General features: G+C 34.9%; 2 long non-coding RNA genes across 2 annotated transcripts; both read left to right on the forward strand.

The window, feature by feature from the left end:
* The first annotated feature begins 7,087 nt into the window (after positions 1-7,087).
* Positions 7,088-7,739, forward strand: LOC113172717. Its single transcript, XR_003299782.1, has 3 exons — positions 7,088-7,143; positions 7,233-7,431; positions 7,530-7,739. It is a non-coding gene; the product is annotated as an uncharacterized LOC113172717 (long non-coding RNA).
* A 7,956-nt stretch (positions 7,740-15,695) lies between these two features.
* Positions 15,696-16,868, forward strand: LOC113172720. The gene is made up of 3 exons (XR_003299784.1): positions 15,696-16,006; positions 16,107-16,203; positions 16,782-16,868. It is a non-coding gene; the product is annotated as an uncharacterized LOC113172720 (long non-coding RNA).
* The last annotated feature ends 1,941 nt before the right edge of the window (positions 16,869-18,809 follow it).

Genomic DNA, 18,809 nt, shown 5'->3' on the forward strand with positions numbered 1-18,809 from the left:
TATTGTGATATTGTTTTAACATTATTATTCTGAATGTGTGATTTGTGTATTTAATGTTAATTTATAAATTAAAAATTGGTTATTATATGATGTCACAGGGTTCATATAAAGGATGTTGTTAAGTTAAGTGATTTGGTTCTGTTAATAAAATCACTAAAATGAAAACAGGTGAAAAGGTGTTGACTCTTCTTTTATTGACTGAGCATCACAGAGGAACTTTTTCTCAGCACCTGGTTATTAAGTTCTTAGAAGAGTCAAAGACTCTGTGAGATGCTCTGCAATGTGTGACAACATGTTGTGCAGTGTTTTCAAACCAAGTAACCAAAGTGTGTTCAAAGGTGAGATTCCTGCAGTTGAACATGTCTGTTAGGTGCATTTCATAGAGTATTTCACTTTATCAATTTGCTAATTTATCATCTTTAATGCATGTTGAACTGAACTAAGCTTGAACTTTCAGCTTTCTTACTTTATTCAATAATAACTGTCTAGTTGTCATGTCACTTAATGGTATGTTAAATTAAAGGTGTATCACATGTTATTAGCAGCTAGAAAATAACAACTAACCACTTCCTCTTCTAATGCACCTCTTCCACAAATACATGTGAGAGATGAACATAAAGTTCACTTTAATAGAGTTGTGGTACATTTGTAAAATAGAATAATCTTCAATTTGAATTTACTGTCCATCTGTTTCTGTACTTAGCATTTTCTTTCTTGGCACTAAAGTAAAGTTATTTCTGCTTTCTGTCTCTACAGGTTTCTCCTCCTCAACTCCAACATTGTGCAGAGTCAAGCAGAGTTAGTCAGTACTCTGAGCAGCCACCGAATTAGACATTGTTAGCAGGATAAAGATTTTCTTACACCTTCATTCATCCAGCAAACACCAGAATAAAGTATGTTTTAAACATTGAACTTTGTTATTTTTTATAGTATTATGCTATCAGATACATGTAGTTGTTTGAAGCAGCCAGCAGATGGCGATGAAGCTTTTGGTCACAACATGTTTATTGGCCTTTATTGCACATATGGAATTAAGGTGGTATTTAAAGGCAGGTGACTGAAGAGAAGCTAAACTCTCCACAGGATTCACAAACTGTTACCAATCATAAATCTCTGTCAGCTCTAATAATTTGAGTGTAGTTTATAGTCTTTTGATCTTAAAATCCACAAAACACTGTACTCACAAATTCTATGTACAAAGACATAAATGCATTGGAAAAATTCAGGGAGTGGTCACAGCTGGAACTTCACCTTTATGTTAGTGATGCTGTTTATTTATCAGCATAAGTTGCTTTAATAAAGTTCATATGTTCATAGAGATGGACAGACATGGAAACATTTGTAATTCTGGGGACCAATCAAATATGAGGCGATAGACCACAGGGTTTCAGATAAAGTAGGTGCAAAAGGAAACCACTGCATGATCTGTGATGAAGGTTTAGGAATCAGGTCAGGTCCAGTCGCCGCCATGTGTGTTCAAAAAAACAGTTTAAAAAGACATTTGCATCTGATGGCCCCTTCAAGCATCAAAAGGTTTTTGATGTGTGAAAACATGTTCAGCAGTAGGATGACACAATGAGGGTATGTTCAGCACAATAAAGAGGTTGACAAAGCTTTTTGTTACAACATTTTTATTGGCCTTTGATGCATATGTGTAAATAAGGTGGTATTTAAAGGCAGGTGACTATGAATGAAAAAGATAACTCCAAGGAAAACTCTTCACAGGATTCCCAAAGTGTTCTCTCAGTTAAAAAGGGCTGTACATAAAAATGAAAACCTGTTTACTGTTGTAAGATCACAATGATATATACAGTAAATGTGGCTAAAATATAGCACAAATACAAATTTTACACTCCCTATGCAATATAGTTAGAAGTTAATGAAATAAACAAAGAGTTTCTCGGTACAAATTAATGTAATTGCTACTTAAAGTTATTACATCTAAATTCCATATAAATGTGTTGGTTCTTTCAACACATTAAAAGCTCTCCAAGAAGCAAAACTATCAAACATGCTCGACCTGGTCATCATAGTTATTATTATCATCATGCATCATGTAGTGCTAACTGTGGTGTTACGCAGCTGTATGAATGGACATTCACATTGTCACTGTTCTAATTTGAATTCTCACTTTACTTCAGAAGGAACTTAGCTGTGAGCAGCCTCACAACTAACCACTTCCTCTTCTCTATACCTCCCCCAGAACTATAATAAAAACTTGACTTGACTTACTGCAAGTAAATCTACACGTCACTGTTCTGTTGCAGAGAAAAATTAAGTCACTGCTTAATTCACTATAGTTTCACTATAGTCACAATACAAAAAGTCTAAAATGTCTGTTACAAAACGGACGGACGGGGACCAAGCAGGTAAGAACAAAAAGAGATTTTATCATCAAAGCAAACAAAAACACTGCGGAACGCAGGCTGAACAGGAACAGACATACTAAGCAAACAAGACAAAGTAACAACGAAATTACTCTGCAAAAGGCAGGCAACTACAAACTCAAAAACAAAACTCACAGACGAAACCAAAGTCCAACAAACAGAAGTGAAGACCGGGGTGATCCAAAATGGCAGTGGAGTGACAAACTGACAAACAGACGAACTGAGACACTGACGTGGATCCAATGGAAGTGAGCAGCATGAATGAACAATAAAAGTGAACGGCAATGAGCATCAAACCAGCAAAATGCAGAGAACAGCGTGTATAATGTCAACAAACCAGCAATTCAACTGAGGACTGAGGAGTGCTTATAAACCAGAGGGATGACCGGGTGAAATGATGAGTCAGTAATTAGTCCAGAGTGTGGAGAGTGGGGGAAGAGGAAGTCCATATATGGGTGTGTGGCAGGAGAGTGAGACAGAACAAAACAAAACCAAACCAAAAGACAGGGGCAGAGAGAGGAACTGTAACAATGTCTATCTAGGTTCTCAGTACAAGGTTATAGGTATTTTATTATATCATAGACTGTGAGTCCATTAAGTAAATATAAGATAACAGATTTGGTTCCAATAATAATGTAAAACAGTAAACTATTAATTAAAACAAAAAAAACCTAATCAGGACCTGTTTAAAGGTTCTATGCAATGCACCTTTATAGCTGTTAAATCATGGTCCCTCTGTTATGCACATGCATTTTTGTAGAAATCGGCTTAGAACCCTGGTCACATGTTTACATAGCAGAGTATTCTGAGTTCTCCAGGAGAAGTTTGCCTCAAGTAATCAGGTTCCTCTAATCTCCAACCCTGATTACTGTAACCAGGTTTCCCGTTTACATGACAGTTAAGAAATCAGCTTTCTTAAATAAGCCGACTGTAACCAAGTTACTCAAGTGCATGTAAACACACTGTCGCCACCAACGGGGTTTGACCCAGAGTCAGACCACAAGTTTACCAATGAACAGCTGTTTTTTTATGCATGTGTTTTGCTATTTTTCACAGGTTGTTGAAGCTGTCGGTTGTAAAGTGGTTTCACCCACAAATGTGTATTTGCCCGCATTATCTGGAATTTTTACATCATAAATAAAACTCAACCATTGAGTCCTTACTTCACTTGAGTTTTGCTGTAGATAGGTGTGTTCTTTAGCACAGCTAATAACACCACATTTCCTGTGTTTTTTGTCCAGTAGCTTTAGTCTCCATGCTCGTTCTGCATGACAGTAGGCCTACAGCTTATGAAACTCTCCTCCACTCACTCCTGTGTTGTAGGTGGATCTCAGGGAAGAGGGTCATGATGATATTATGATGACACAATGTGGCTGTGTTCAGCTCAATAAAGAGGTTGTTTTGTATTTTATATTTTACTTTAACGTATGAAAAATTTAATAGTTTTTTTTTTTTGAAAACCACCTTTTATTGTATTCAGTTACTGTACGTTTGATTCTCATGTGACTTGACAATACGTTCCACATATCTTAGTGAGCAGCCAGACAACAACTAACCACTTCCTCTTCTGTTGTACCTCCTCCACAAATACATGTAAAAGATGATGGTAAAGTTTTACTCTGTCTTTATTTGATGCTCATCATGTTCTGTTTAAACCAAGCAGCTCTGCTCTCTGTTCAACTCTTACTCATTGTCCATGTTCATGCAGGTACAGTGGAGATTTGTGTTTGTTATACAAGATTTTGTCAGCATTTGTTTACTGATTTAATTTTATATTATTTATTTCTTCAGTGTTGGGGAAAGGTCCAGATGATCACAGGAATACACTGGCGTCCAGAGGAGACTCCGTCATGCTCACCTGCAACATATCGATAAATAATGGAACACAAATCAACTGGAACAAAGACAGATTTTATTTCACTTATGCATTCACATATAATCGGAATGTTTCCAATTTCCCCTCTGACAGATTCAGAATAGACGTTAATTTAACCACAACGCTGAATATATTTAATGTTCAGCATGAAGACGCTGGACTTTATACATGTAATGTAACTGATATAGATGGTGTAAAGACCATAAGGTGGAATTTAACAGTTTCTGAGAGCTCCAAAGGTGGGTACAGAAAGAAGCAGCACTGATCATTTCTCCACCTGTTACAGAACATTTCAGATCTGAAACTGCTGCTAATGTAAAATAATTCCTATCTGACTTGATACAGGAACCAGACCATCATGGTATGTTCTCTACATAATCAGACCTGTAATTGGATTTATTCTATGTGGCTTCATGTTAGCTGTCTACATCTGCAGGTGAGTAACTTTTTTTTGGTCCTCAGAACAAATTTGTTGGTTTTCAGCTTTTGAAAAACAATATCTGCATCTTAGTAAAAGAGGATTAAATGTAATCCCCTTTGTAGTGTTTATAGCATTGATTACATATAGCTGTAAAATGTCATTATGACATGGGATAAAACATATATAATAATAATATTAAAGATGTTTAAGTGATCACTTTACATGTGAGATGTAATTACAGCTACTGATGAGATTAAATGTAAAGTAATATACTGTAATCTTGAGTAAAGTGAAGAGACAGAATAATCAAATAAACAGTCTTAATACATCTAAACTTTTCTAGCATCAGTCGCTTTAATCAACGTTCAGACTGTGGTGGTTTCAAAGCACTTGAGCGGTTTCTCAAGTGCACTGAAACCACTAAACTGTTCATTGTTTTAACTTTTCACTTCTAAGATAATTTACTTAATTTTTGCAAAGCTGCATTTTCTCACTAAGAATTTAATTGAAGCTCCGGAACGACATAATGCTTCTGTGAGTGTTTTGTCAAATTAAATATAAATATGTCAAATATATATTTTGTATTTTCCCACACAGTGAAAAATAAAATTTAAAGTATAGTAATAAATGTATCGGAAATGGTCTAGGGTGGAAACTGGAATCTGTAAATGTGTAGTGTAGGTGAATTGACCCTGTTTGACTTTGTAGAAGCAAAGATATTTTACTGAGCTTGATGTTTACAGTGTCTCTATGCATGGTTGGAAAATTTCTTTGCACAGTGAATGTGTTGCAAAAAAGTAGAGGGCTATAACTGTAATTAAAAACATTAAAGCGATGTTCTGGTACTTGGGGGGGAAAATAAGCATTTAATACATTTTTTGGTTATTTTTGTGATGACTTTCTTTTAAGGTATAAAATGTCAGACAGTTACTTATAACCCTTCAATTTTTTGGTGATGTTTTCAGACAACTTGTTTGGTCTGACAACAAATATTATTTACACTTGAGCAAATCTATCTATTACTATTTTTCACATTAAAAATTCATATTAATTATTAGAATGTTTCTGGTTGACAACATGTGTTTATTGGAGTATTCACTTCTTAACAACAATCAATCATAGCTCCTCGACACATTTTAATATTTCAGCTACCGTTCATTCGACCATCTGTTAATTCGGCCCTAAACTATTTCAGACTAATTAAGACATTGAAATTGGTGAGAAGGAGGTGTAATCACTGGTAATGACTTTATCTCTGCAGAAAATGTGGGAACAGGACCCAGAACCAAGATCTAGTCCAGGTCCAGTTTCACCTTCAGTCACAAAGAGAGGTCAGAAGAACTTCATCATCATAGAAACTGTCACATTTCTCTGTCTTATTTTTTCTAGAGGCTGCATTAAACTTGATTTTCATTTCGATATCTATGGTTCTTTCTCAACCACAGGGTGACATGGATGATACGCACATGGAGAGAATCAATTCAATATATGGTCTGGAATAGAACTGACAGACTGACAGACAAAAACACTGATGCCTTTGTCTCATGTTGATATTATTTTATAACATATATATTTTATATGTGTTATGTTCTGGTTACGTTATCTTGTCCTGTCTTTCCTGCAAATATGAAAATAAAAAGTAACTTTAATGAACTTGACTCAAAAGACTTCAAAGTGGAATATGGTGTCCTCTATGGTTGTGTGAAGGAATTGGATTTTTTAAAAATAATTTATGTTGTATGCTGTGATACGACCTGTCTGAGTCCTTCCTTCACTCTAATTCCCAACAAATTGTCCAACAACTGCTTTATCACAAACTTCATTATAACTAGAATAATTGTGTTCTCATGTCTGACAAATCGTGTTTCAGTAATCTCTGTTATTTCTTGTGCATCTGTTTATTTTCTTTTCTTCTTTTTCACTGTAATGAAGTTAGTTCTACTGTCTGTTTCTGCAGGTTGCTCCTCTTTAACTTCCAAGTTGCACAGTTTACAGGATGAATCACAGGCACAGTTGATCAGTTAAGTCTGTGATGTTGACTGAGCTGACAAACAAGAGTCAAACTCAGAAAGAAGCAGGAGATGTAAACAGAATGAATCTAATCAATCAGGTTTATAGTTTTTAGAGAAACAAGTGAATGAATGAAGTAATATTTCGGTGAAGATTCTCAGTCGTCCAGGTGAAGTTATCTGGAAGTTGAGTCATGGCAACTGGACTTCCTTTAGTTAGTTGAAACGTTTCGCTACTCATCCAAGTAGCTTCTTCAGTCTTATGACTTTATCTCTGCAGAAAATGTGGGAACAGGACCCAGAACCAAGACACAGCTGGCTAAAAGTTTCTGATTTATTGAGGTACTTCGCTATACAGAGAAAGTGTGACTGGTCATGTTTATCTCAGTAAAAAAACTTGGGACCAGGACTCAAAATCAGAACCAGTTTCAGCATCAATCAGAAGGAAGGGTCAGGAGATCTTTGTGTCTTAATCATCATCGTGTTTCTGTGCTTCAGTCTGTTATCACCCTTGATTTGGGATTTCTGTATCTCTGCAGGTGGATCGTTCTCAAACACAAGGTGACATGGATCATAGGCCTAACAGGAGGAGTCAGTACATGGAGAGATTCAATTCAATATATGATTTAAACTAAAATGAAAAATCACTGACACACAAGCTCCGGGTGGCTGAGACTCAGGACACCGGCTCCCGTTGCAGAGTAGTGCCTTTCATGGCAGCTCTGCCACCGTTGGTCTGTATGTGAAAGTTGAATGAGAAGCAACATTCAAAGGTCTTTGGCTACAGATAAGGTAGAAAATGTTATATGAATGCACACGTTTCCATTTTAAACCAGGTGCACGAAGGGAAGATCAGCAGAGGGACGACAACAGCTCCAGTGGCCTCATCAGCAATTAACACAATAAAACCTTCACTAACTTTGTGGACATGTTTTTCTATTCATATTGTTTTGTATTAATTCACTGTGTGATTAATTTTGTAGATATTTTAGTATGTTTTACTGATTGTATGTTTTGTTGAATGCTGTTCTGATGGCATCGAGGTCATAACAGTGTTTGTTCTGATACAAAATAAAAGTAACTTCAAACTGGTGTTTTGTGCCCTCTATGGTTCTGTGAAGGAACTTTTAAAAAATAATTTATGTTTCAAGGAGTTTACAGTTTGTTTTGAATCATTTCATCAACGTTATAACATAAACAACTCATCATAAGATCACTCATATTTTTAGCCTAATTATGCAGGCATATAAAAAAAGCTTTAGAACAAGCTGGTTATCATGTCATCCTTATGAAGGTCCTTAGTTTCAGGCATTAAATGCAACCTTGAGAATCATGTAAAGGACCCTGTAGACAGAAAAAACATTTTAATAAAATATTTCAAAGTGCTGTCTGCTCTTTAATTTACTTTGCAGGATTTTTAACAGAATTTGGTTTTTAAGCTTCTTATAAGTATTATAAAAAGTATTTGATATGCTGTGAACAGTGTGTGAACCTGTCCATTGTGTGCATCTTATATTTCAGCTTATTACATGTTTGTAAGTTAATAACTGTCTCAATTAGTTTTAAAAAGAACCAAATTATTAATTTCTCATTTGAATTCAATAATTGTACTTTGAATTCTCACTTGACTTAATTGTATGCTCCATGAAAAATGTAACACAGGTCAAGTTCAGGTTTTGAGCAGCTAAACCATATCTAACCACTTCCTTTTCTCTGTGTCTACTCAACAAACATACTTAACAGCTGAGGATGTTTCACTGAGTCTTTATCTGGTTATATTGTCGTCATGTTTTGTCTAAATGCAGCAGCTCTTCTCTCTGTTCAGCTCTTACAGATGTTCCATGTTGTGGGATTTGTGTTTGTGAAACATGCTTTAATAACAGAGCATAACTTTATTTCGTAGTCACTAATTTCTTCAATGCTGGGGAACGAATCAGTCAACCACAGAAATATGCTGCTGTTCAGAGGAGGCTCCATCGTGCTAATGTGTGAAATACAACTTGAAAAACCTGTGCAGACCCTAAGAAAAGCAAGGCTTAGCATTACATAGAGTCTTGTAAAAAATTATGTTTCATAGGTTACAATCAAAAATTTATTATTTATTTATTTCAAAATTATGCAATGAACTAATAATATTTATGGTTTAATTCTCCTGTCAGGGAACTTATATGAAGAAAACCTGCAGAGAGAGAATCTATTTTTTGAATGCAACATAACAGATGTGGTTTAGTTAACAGCCAACATCATAATTAAAACTGTGAAATATTTCAAAATAAAAGTTGGTGATTCCTCTTTAATTCACTGAGTAATGACAGTGCAAAAATGAATTGATCACAGGAATACACCAGTGTCCAGAGAAGATTTTGTCATGCTCTGGTGTTTTTACCAGTTGTGATAAATCTACTTTGTTTTTATTGCTGGTTTAGATTCAACAGGTTTGTCTCAACCACAACAGTAGTCAGTACATTGAGAGACTCATTTCAGTACATGGTCTTAGCTGAAGTGACAAACCACTCAAGACCCATGGACAGAAAGGTCAAATGTAAAGGTCAAATGGTCATTATACTTCACATTATCACAGTAGGTGATTAAAGGGAAGGTCGTCAGAGTGGAGACGATGATAATAACACAACAAAACCAGGATCTTCATGGTTACTCTGATATTGTTTTTAATATTATCCTTCTGAATTTGTGATTTGTGTATATAATGTTCATCTATAAATTAAAAACTGGTTATTATATGATATCACAGCGTTCATATAAAGGGTGTTGTTAAGTTAAGTGATTTGGTTCTGTTAATAAAATCACTAAAATGAAAACAGGTGAAAAGGTGTTGACTCTTCTTTTATTGACTGAGCATCACAGAGGAACTTTTTCTCTGTGAGATGCTCTGCAATGTGTGACAACATGTTGTGCAGTGTTTTCAAACCAAGTAACCCAAGTGTGTGCAAAGGTGAGAATCCTGCAGTTGAACATGTTCATTATGTGCATTTCATATTTTAGTTTACCAGTAATTGCTAATGATCAACTTTAATACATGTTGTCTGAGAAATAAGTTTGAATTTTCAGTTTTCTTACTTTATTCAATAACTATCTAGTTGTCATGTCACTTAATGTTATGTTAAATTAAAGGTGTAACACGTGTTATTAGCAGCCAGAAAACAACAACTAACCACTTCCTCTTCTAATGCAACTCTTACACAAATAAATGTGAGAGATGAACATTAAGTTTCACTATAATAGAGATGTGGTACATTTACAAAATAGAATGAGCTTCAATTTGAATTTACTGTCCATCTGTTTCTGTACATTGCATTTTCTTTCTTGCCACTGAATTAGACACTGGAAACAAGATAAAGATTTTCTTACACCTTCATCCATCCAGCAAACACCAGAATAAAGTATGTTTTAAACATTGAACGTTGTTATTTTTTATAGTATTATGCTATCAGATACATGTAGTTGTGTGAAGTAACCAGCAGATGGTGATGAAGCTTTTGGTCACAACATGTTTATTGGCCTTTATTGCACAATTAAGGTGGTATATAAAGGCAGGTGACTGAAGAGAAGCTAAACTCTCCACAGGATTCCTAAACTGTTGCCAATCATAAATCTCTGTCAGCTCTAATAATTTGAGTGTAATTTATGTTCTTTTGTTCTTGAAACCCACAAAACACTGCACTCATGTCCTACTCACAAATTATATGTACAGAGACATTATGCATTTGAAAAATTCAGGGACAGTAGTGGTCACAGCTGGAACTTCACCTTTATGTTAGTGATGCTGTTTATTTATCAGCATAAGTTGCTTTAATAAAGTTCATATGCTCATAGAGATGGACAGACCTGGAAACATTTGTAATTCTGGGGACCAATCAAATATGAGGCGAAAGACCACTGAATGATCTGTGATGACAGTTTAGGAATCAGTACTCAGGTCCAGTCCCCAGTGTTCAAAAACCAGTTAAAAAGGACGTTTGCATCTGATGGCCCCTTCAAGTATCAAAAGGTTTTTGATGTGTGAAAACATGTTGAGCAGTAGGAGGTTGTTTTCCTGTAGATGAACGTGTCCATTATGTCCATTTTTTATTTCAGTTTGTCATAGTTTTATGATGAACTTTCAAAATGGACCAAGCTTGAATTTTCAATTCAATTTAAATTCAGTTACTGTATATTAGATTTACATGTGACTCAAATGTGTGGTCCATGACAACATAAACACATATCTTAGTTAGTGAGCAGCCAGACAACAACTCACCACTTCCTCTTCTGTTGTACCTCCTCCACAAATACATGTAAAAGATGATGGTAAAGTTTCACTCTGTCTTTATTTGATGGTCATCATGTTCTGTTTAAACCAAGCAGCTCTGCTCTCTGTTCAACTCTTACTCATTTACCATGTTCATGCAGGTACAGTGGAGATTTGTGTTTGTGATACAAGCTTTTGTCAACATTTATTTACTGATTTAATTTTATATTATTTATTTCTTTGTTGTTAGGGAAAGGTCCAGATGATCACAGGAATACACTGGTGTCCAGAGGAGACTATGTCATGCTCACCTGCAACATATCAGTAAATAATGGAACACAAATCAACTGGAACAAAGACAGATTTTATTTCACTTATTTATTCTCAATGAATCAAAATGTTTCCAATTTCACCTCAGACAGATTCAGAATAGACGTTAATTTAACCACAACGCTGAATATATTTAATGTTCAGCATGAAGACGCTGGACTTTATACATGTACTGTAACTGATATAGGTGGTGTAAAGACCATGAGGTGGAATTTAAAAGTATCTGAGAGCTCCAAAGGTGGGTACAGAAAGAAGCAGCACTGATCATTTCTCCACCTGTTACAGAACATTTCAGATCTGAAACTGCTGCTAATGTAAAATAATTCCTATCTGACTTGATACAGGAACCAGACCATCATGGTATGTTCTCTACATAATCACACCTGTAATTGGATTTATTCTATGTGGCTTCATGTTAGCTGTCTACATCTGCAGGTGAGTAATAATTTTCAGTTAGATATATGGGGATTTATTTAGAAAATTAAAAATGTTAACAAAAAACAAAACAAACAGATTTCTTTAGTTTTTGTTGACAGTAGCTTTCTCTATCATCACTTGTCATCCAAGATTAACTGTGGTATAAGCCCAACATATATTGTTTCCATTGCACCATGAAAACTTGAAATGATGTCAGTAAATTTCTTTTCACAGCAGACGTAATGCTTAGTTAATAATATATAGTTTATGAGCAATTAACAAAAATTTGATGACTCTATTCTATTAAAAAACCCAGTTATTGAATATGCACAGTATCATTAAACTGGTTCCTCTAAATGGTTTCAAACCTTTACTTCTCTTACTTGTTCCACTAATCCTGTTCCTGCTGAGACGAGTCAAAATGTCTGCTGTGAATTTTGAAGTTTTAATTTCAACAAGATTCTTTGCAACTTTGTGAGTTAACACAAAATACCAAATTATTGTATTATTATTTCATTATTTATCAATATAATATTATTATGTTTGTTATATCAACATATTTACCACAATAACTACAGTCTACTCTTTCTAAACTGAACCCTGATGTACCCCTCCCAAACTAAATGTGTTGCTTTCTTTATTTTGCTGAATTTTCTGAACACTTTTACATTGTTGGTCATAATTTTATCTGTGCAGAAAATACTTGAGCACGACCCCAAAAAAGGATTCAAATGATAGTAGGACCCTGACTTCTGTCCAGTTTGTCCATTTGAAAGGAGAAGTAAGAAATGTATCATCATTTAAACCATCTTGTTCTCATGTTCTCATGGTCTCTGCTATTTACTGTGCATCTGTTTCTTTACTTTGCTTTTTCTTTCTTGTTACTAAACTTAAGTTATTTCTGTTTTCTATCTCTACAGGTTGCTCCTCCTCAACTCCAAAGTTGTGTCGTATACAGCGTGAGACACAAGCGGAGTCAGTCAGTACTCTGAGCAGCTTTACTCTGTGGTTTCAACTGAGCTGAAGAGCATGAAGTTCACATTCAGACTGAATTAGACACTGTAAGAAGGAGGAAGAATTTCTAACCATTTTATTCAACAAACAAAAACCAGATTAAAGTGTGTTATCATTGAACTTTGTATGTGATTTTTTAGTGTGATTTTCAGTCTTATACTATCAGATTTATTAGTTAGTTAGTTATTGCTCGTTATGTCACCAGCATGTCTTGCAGTAACAAAAGTCCTCCACTCATTTCTCTTCCGGGCCAGTAACTGAATAATACCTTAAATCAGATATATGTAGTTGTTTGAAGTAGCCAGCAGATGGTGATGAAGCTTTTTGTCACAACATGTTTATTGTATTGTTGTTTAATCAGGTATGAGGCTCCATTGTGCTAATGTGTGCAATACAACATGGAAAACCTGCACAGACCCTCAGAAAAGCTAGAATTAGCATTACATGGAGTCTTGTAAAAAAATATGTGTCATAAGTCACAATCAACATTTATTCTCCTTACTCCAAAATTATGCAATGAACTAATATTATTTATAGTTTAATTCTGCTGTCAGGGAACTTACATGAAGAAACCCTGCACAGAGAGAGAATCAATTTTTTGAATGCAACATATCAGATGTGGTTTTGTTAACAGTCAATATGATCAAAACAGTTAAATATTTCAAAATAAAAGTTGGTGACTCCTCTTTAAGTCACTGAGAAATGATAGTGGTAACTTCAATTTATCACAGGATTACACCACTGACCAGAGAAGATTCTGTTTTTGTGATTAATCTATTTTGTTTTTGTTGTTTTAGATTTAACAGGTTTGTCTCAACCACAACAGCAGTCAGTACACTGAGAGACTCATTGCAATACATGGTCTTAGCTGAACTGACAAACCACTCAAGACCCATGGACAGAAGGGTCAAATGTGAAGGTCAAATGTGAAGGTCATTATACTTCACATTGTCACAGTAGATGATTAAAGGGAAGGTCGTCAGAGTGGAGACAGTGATAGTAACTCAACAAAACCAGGATCTTCATGGTTATTGTGATATTGTTTTAACATTATACTTCTGAATGTGTGATTTGTGTATTATATGTTAATTTATAAATTAAAAATTGGTTATTATATGATATCACAGGGTTCATATAAAGGTTGTTAAGTTAAGTGCTTTGGTTCTGTTAATAAAATCACTAAAATGAAAACAGATGAAAAGTTGTTGACTCATCTTTTATTGACTGAGCATCACAGAGGAAATTTTTCTCAGCACCTGTTTATTAAGTTTCTTAGAAGAGTCATAGACTCCGTGAGATGCTCTGCAATGCGTGACAACATGTTGTGCAGTGTTTTCAAACCAAGTAACCAAAGTGTGTTCAAAGGTGAGATTCCTGTAGTTGAACATGTCTGTTATGTGCATTTCATATTTCAGTTTATCAAGTTGCTAATTTAACTATTAACAATAACTATCTAGTTGTCATGTCACTTAATGTTATGGTAAATTAAAGGTGTATCACATGTTATTGGCAGCTAGAAAATAACAACTAACCACTTCCTTTTCTAATGCACCTCTTCCACAAATACATGTGAGAGATGAACATAAAGTTTCACTTTAATAGAGTTGTGGTACATTTACAAAATAGAATAAGCTTCAATTAGAATTTACTGTCTATCTGTTTCTGTACTTTGCCTTTTCTTTCTTGGCACTAAAGTAAAGTTATTTCTGCTTTCTGTCTCTACAGGTTTCTCCTCCTCAACTCCAACCTTGTGCGGAGTCAAGCGGAGTTAGTCAGTACTCTGAGCAGCCACCGAATCAGACACTGGAAACAGGATAAAGATTTTCTTACACATTCATTCATCCAGCAAACACCAGAATAAAGTATGTTTTAAACATTGAACTTTGTTATTTTCTGTAGTATTATGTTATCAGATACATGTAGTTGTGTGAAGTAACCAGCAGATGGTGATGAAGCTTTTAGTCGCAACATGTTTATTGGCCTTTATCACACATATGGAATTAAGGTGGTATTTAAAGGCAGGTGACTGAAGAGAAGCTAAACTCTCCACAGGATTCCCAAACTGTTGCCAATCATAAATCTCTGTCAGCTCTAATAATTTGAGTGTAGTTTATAGTCTTTTGTTCTTGAAACCCACAAAACACTGTACTCACAAGTTCTATGTACAAAGACATGAATACATTGGAAAAATTCAGGGACAGTAGTGGTCACAGCTGGAACTTCACCTTTATGTTTGTGATGCTGTTTATTTATCAGCATAAGTTGCATTAATAAAGTTCATATGCTCATAGAGATGGACAGACATGGAAACATTTGTAATTTCAGACAGAGTAGGTGCAAAAGGAAACCACTGCATGATCTGTGATGACAGTTTAGGAATCAGTACTCAGGTCCAGCTGCCACATGTGTTCAAAAACCAGTTAAAAGGACGTTTGCATCTGATGGTACGTTCAAGCAACAAAAGGTGTGAAAGACGTGTGAAAACATGTTGAGCAGTAGGATGACGCAATGAGGGTGTGTTCAGCACAATAAAGAGGTTGTTTTCCTGTAGATGAACGTTTCCATTATTTTCATTTCATATTTCAGTTTTTCATAGTTTCATGATGAACTTTCAAAATGGACCAAGCTTGAATTTTCAATTCAATTTGAATTCAGTTACTGTTTATTAGATTCACATGTGACTCAAATGTGTGGTCCATGACAGGTGTTCCACATATCTTAGTCAGTGAGCAGCCAGACAACAACTAACCACTTCCTGTTGTACCTCCTCCACAAATACATGTAAAAGATGATGGTAAAGTTTCACTCTGTCTTTATTTGATGGTCATCATGTTCTGTTTAAACCAAGCAGCTCTGCTCTCTGTTCAACTCTTACTCATTGTCCATGTTCATGCAGGTACAGTGGAGATTTGTGTTTGTTATACAAGATTTTGTCAACATTTGTTTACTGATTTAATTTTATATTATTTTTTTCTTCACTGTTGGGGAAAGGTCCAGATGATCACAGGAATACACTGGCGTCCAGAGGAGACTCAGTCATGCTCACCTGCAACATATCAATAAATAATGGAACACAAATCAACTGGAACAAAGACAGATTTTATTTCTATTATTTGTTGTCAACGAATCAAAATGTTTCCAAGTTCACCTCAGACAGATTCAGAATAGACGTTAATTTAACCACAACGCTGAATATATTTAATGTCCAGCATGAAGACGCTGGACTTTATACATGTACTGTAACTGATATAGATGGTGTAAAGACCATGAGGTGGAATCTAACAGTTTCTGAGAGCTCCAAAGGTGGGTACAGAAAGAAGCAGCACTGATCATTTCTCCACCTGTTACAGAACATTTCAGATCTGAAACTGCTGCTGATGTAAAATAATTCCTATCTGATTAGATCCAGGAACCAGACCATCATCGAATGTTCTCTACATACTCAGACCTGTAATTGGATTTATTCTATTTTGCTTCGTGTTAGCTGTCTACATCTGCAGGTGAGTAATAATTTTCAGTTACATATATGTGTGATTTATTTTAAAAACTTCAAATTATATATATTATATATATTGTTTCCATTGCACCATGGAAACTTGAAATGATGTCAGAAAATTACAGAGTCTTTTCACAGCAGACATTTTGGTTAGTTAATAATGCACAGCTTTGGGGTAATTAATAAACATATTGATGACTCTATTCTATTAAAAAACCCAGTTATTGAATATGCACAGTATCATTAAACTGGTTCCTCTAAATGGTTTCAAACCTTTACTTATCTTACTTGTTCCACTAATGCTGTTCCTGCTGAGACGAGTCAAAATGTCTGCTGTGAATTTTGAAGTTTTAATTTCAACAAGATTCTTTGCAAAGTTGCGAGTTAACAATAAAATACCAAATATTTTATTATTATTTCATTATTTATCATTATAATATTATTATATTTGTTAAATCAACATATTTACCACAATAACTACAGTCAACTCTTTCTTAACTGAACTCTGAACTACCCCTCCCAAGTCAAATGTATTGTTTTCGAAACACTTTTACATTGTTGGTCACAATTTTATGTCTGCAGAAAATACTGGAACACGACCCCAAACGAGGATTCAAATGACAGCAGGACCCTGACTTCTGTCTAGTTTGTCCACTTGAAATGAGACGTAAGAAATGTATCATCATTTAAACCATCATGGTCTCATGGTCTCATGGTCTCTGATATTTACTGTTCATCTGTTTCTTTACTTTGTTTTTTCTTTCTTGGCACTGAAGTAAAGTTATTTCTGTTTTCTGTCTCTACAGGTTGCTCCTCCTCAACTCCAGAGTTGTGTCGTATACAGCGGGAAACACAAGCGGAGTCAGTCAGTACTCTGAGCAGCTTTACTCTGTGGTTTCAACTGAGCTGAAGAGCATGAAGTTCACATTCAGACTGAATTAGACACTTTCAATATAGACATTTTATTTATCAACGAAAACCAGAATAAAGTGTGTTTATCATTGAAATTTGCATGTGATTTTTTAATGTGTTTTTTAGTCTTAGTCTATCAGATATATTAGTTAGTTAGTTATTGCTCATTATTTCATGAGCTTGTCGGGCAGTAACAAAAGTCCTCCACTCATTTCTGTTCCGGGCCAATTTCTGAATAATACCTTAAATCAGATACATGTAGTTGTGTGAAGTAGCCAGCAGATGGTGATGAAGCTTTTTGTCACAACATGTTTATTGTATCGTTGTTTAATCAGATATGAGGCTCCATCGTGCTAATGTGTGAAATACAACATGGAAAACCTGCGCAGACCCTCATAAAAGCTAGAATTAGCATTACATGGAGTCTTGTAAAAAAATATGTGTCATAAGTCACAATCAACATTTATTCTCCTTACTCCAAAATTATGCAATGAACTAATATTATTTATAGTTTAATTCTGCTGTCAGGGAACTTACATGAAGAAACCCTGCACAGAGAGAGAATCAATTTTTTGAATGCAACATATCAGATGTGGTTTTGTTAACAGTCAATATGATCAAAACAGTTAAATATTTCAAAATAAAAGTTGGTGACTCCTCTTTAAGTCACTGAGAAATGATAGTGGTAACTTCAATTTATCACAGGATTACACCACTGACCAGAGAAGATTCTGTTTTTGTGATTAATCTATTTTGTTTTTGTTGTTTTAGATTTAACAGGTTTGTCTCAACCACAACAGCAGTCAGTACACTGAGAGACTCATTGCAATACTTGGTCTTAGCTGAACTGACAAACCACTCAAGACCCATGGACAGAAGGGTCAAATGTGAAGGTCAAATGTGAAGGTCATTATACTTCACATTGTCACAGTAGATGATTAAAGGGAAGGTCGTCAGAGTGGAGACAGTGATAGTAACTCAACAAAACCAGGATCTTCATGGTTATTGTGATATTGTTTTAACATTATACTTCTGAATGTGTGATTTGTGTATTTTATGTTTATGTATAAATTAAAAACTGGTTATTATATGATGTCACAGCGTTCAAATAAAGGGTGTTGTTAAGTGATTTGGTTTTGTTAATAAAATCACTAAAATGAAAACAGGTGAAAAGGTGTTGACTCTTCTTTTATTGACTGAGCATCACAGAGGAACGTTTTGTCAGCACCTGGTTATTAAGTTTCTTAGAAGAGTCAAAGACTCTGTGAGATGCTCTGCAATGTGTGACAACATGTTGTGTAGTGTTTTCAAACCAAGTAACCAAAGTGTGTTCAAAGGTGAGATTCCTGCAGCTGAACATGTCTGTTATGTGCATTTCATATTTCAGTTTATCAAGTTGCTAATTTATCATCTTTAATGCATGTTGTCTGAGAACTAAGCTTGAATTTTCAGCTTTCTTACTTTATTCAATAACTATCTAGTTGTCATGTCACTTAATGTTATATTATAATTAAAGGTGTATCACATGTTATTAGCAGCCAGAAAATAACAACTAACCACTTCCTTTTCTAATGCACCTCGTCCACAAATAAATGTGAGAGATGAACATTAAGTTTCGCTTTAATAGAGTTGTGGTACATTTACAAAATAGAATAAGCTTCAATTAGAATTAACTGTCCATCTGTTTCTGTACTTTGC

Source organism: Anabas testudineus, chromosome 21, assembly GCF_900324465.2.
Source record: "Anabas testudineus chromosome 21, fAnaTes1.2, whole genome shotgun sequence".
Lineage (NCBI taxonomy): Eukaryota > Metazoa > Chordata > Actinopteri > Anabantiformes > Anabantidae > Anabas > Anabas testudineus.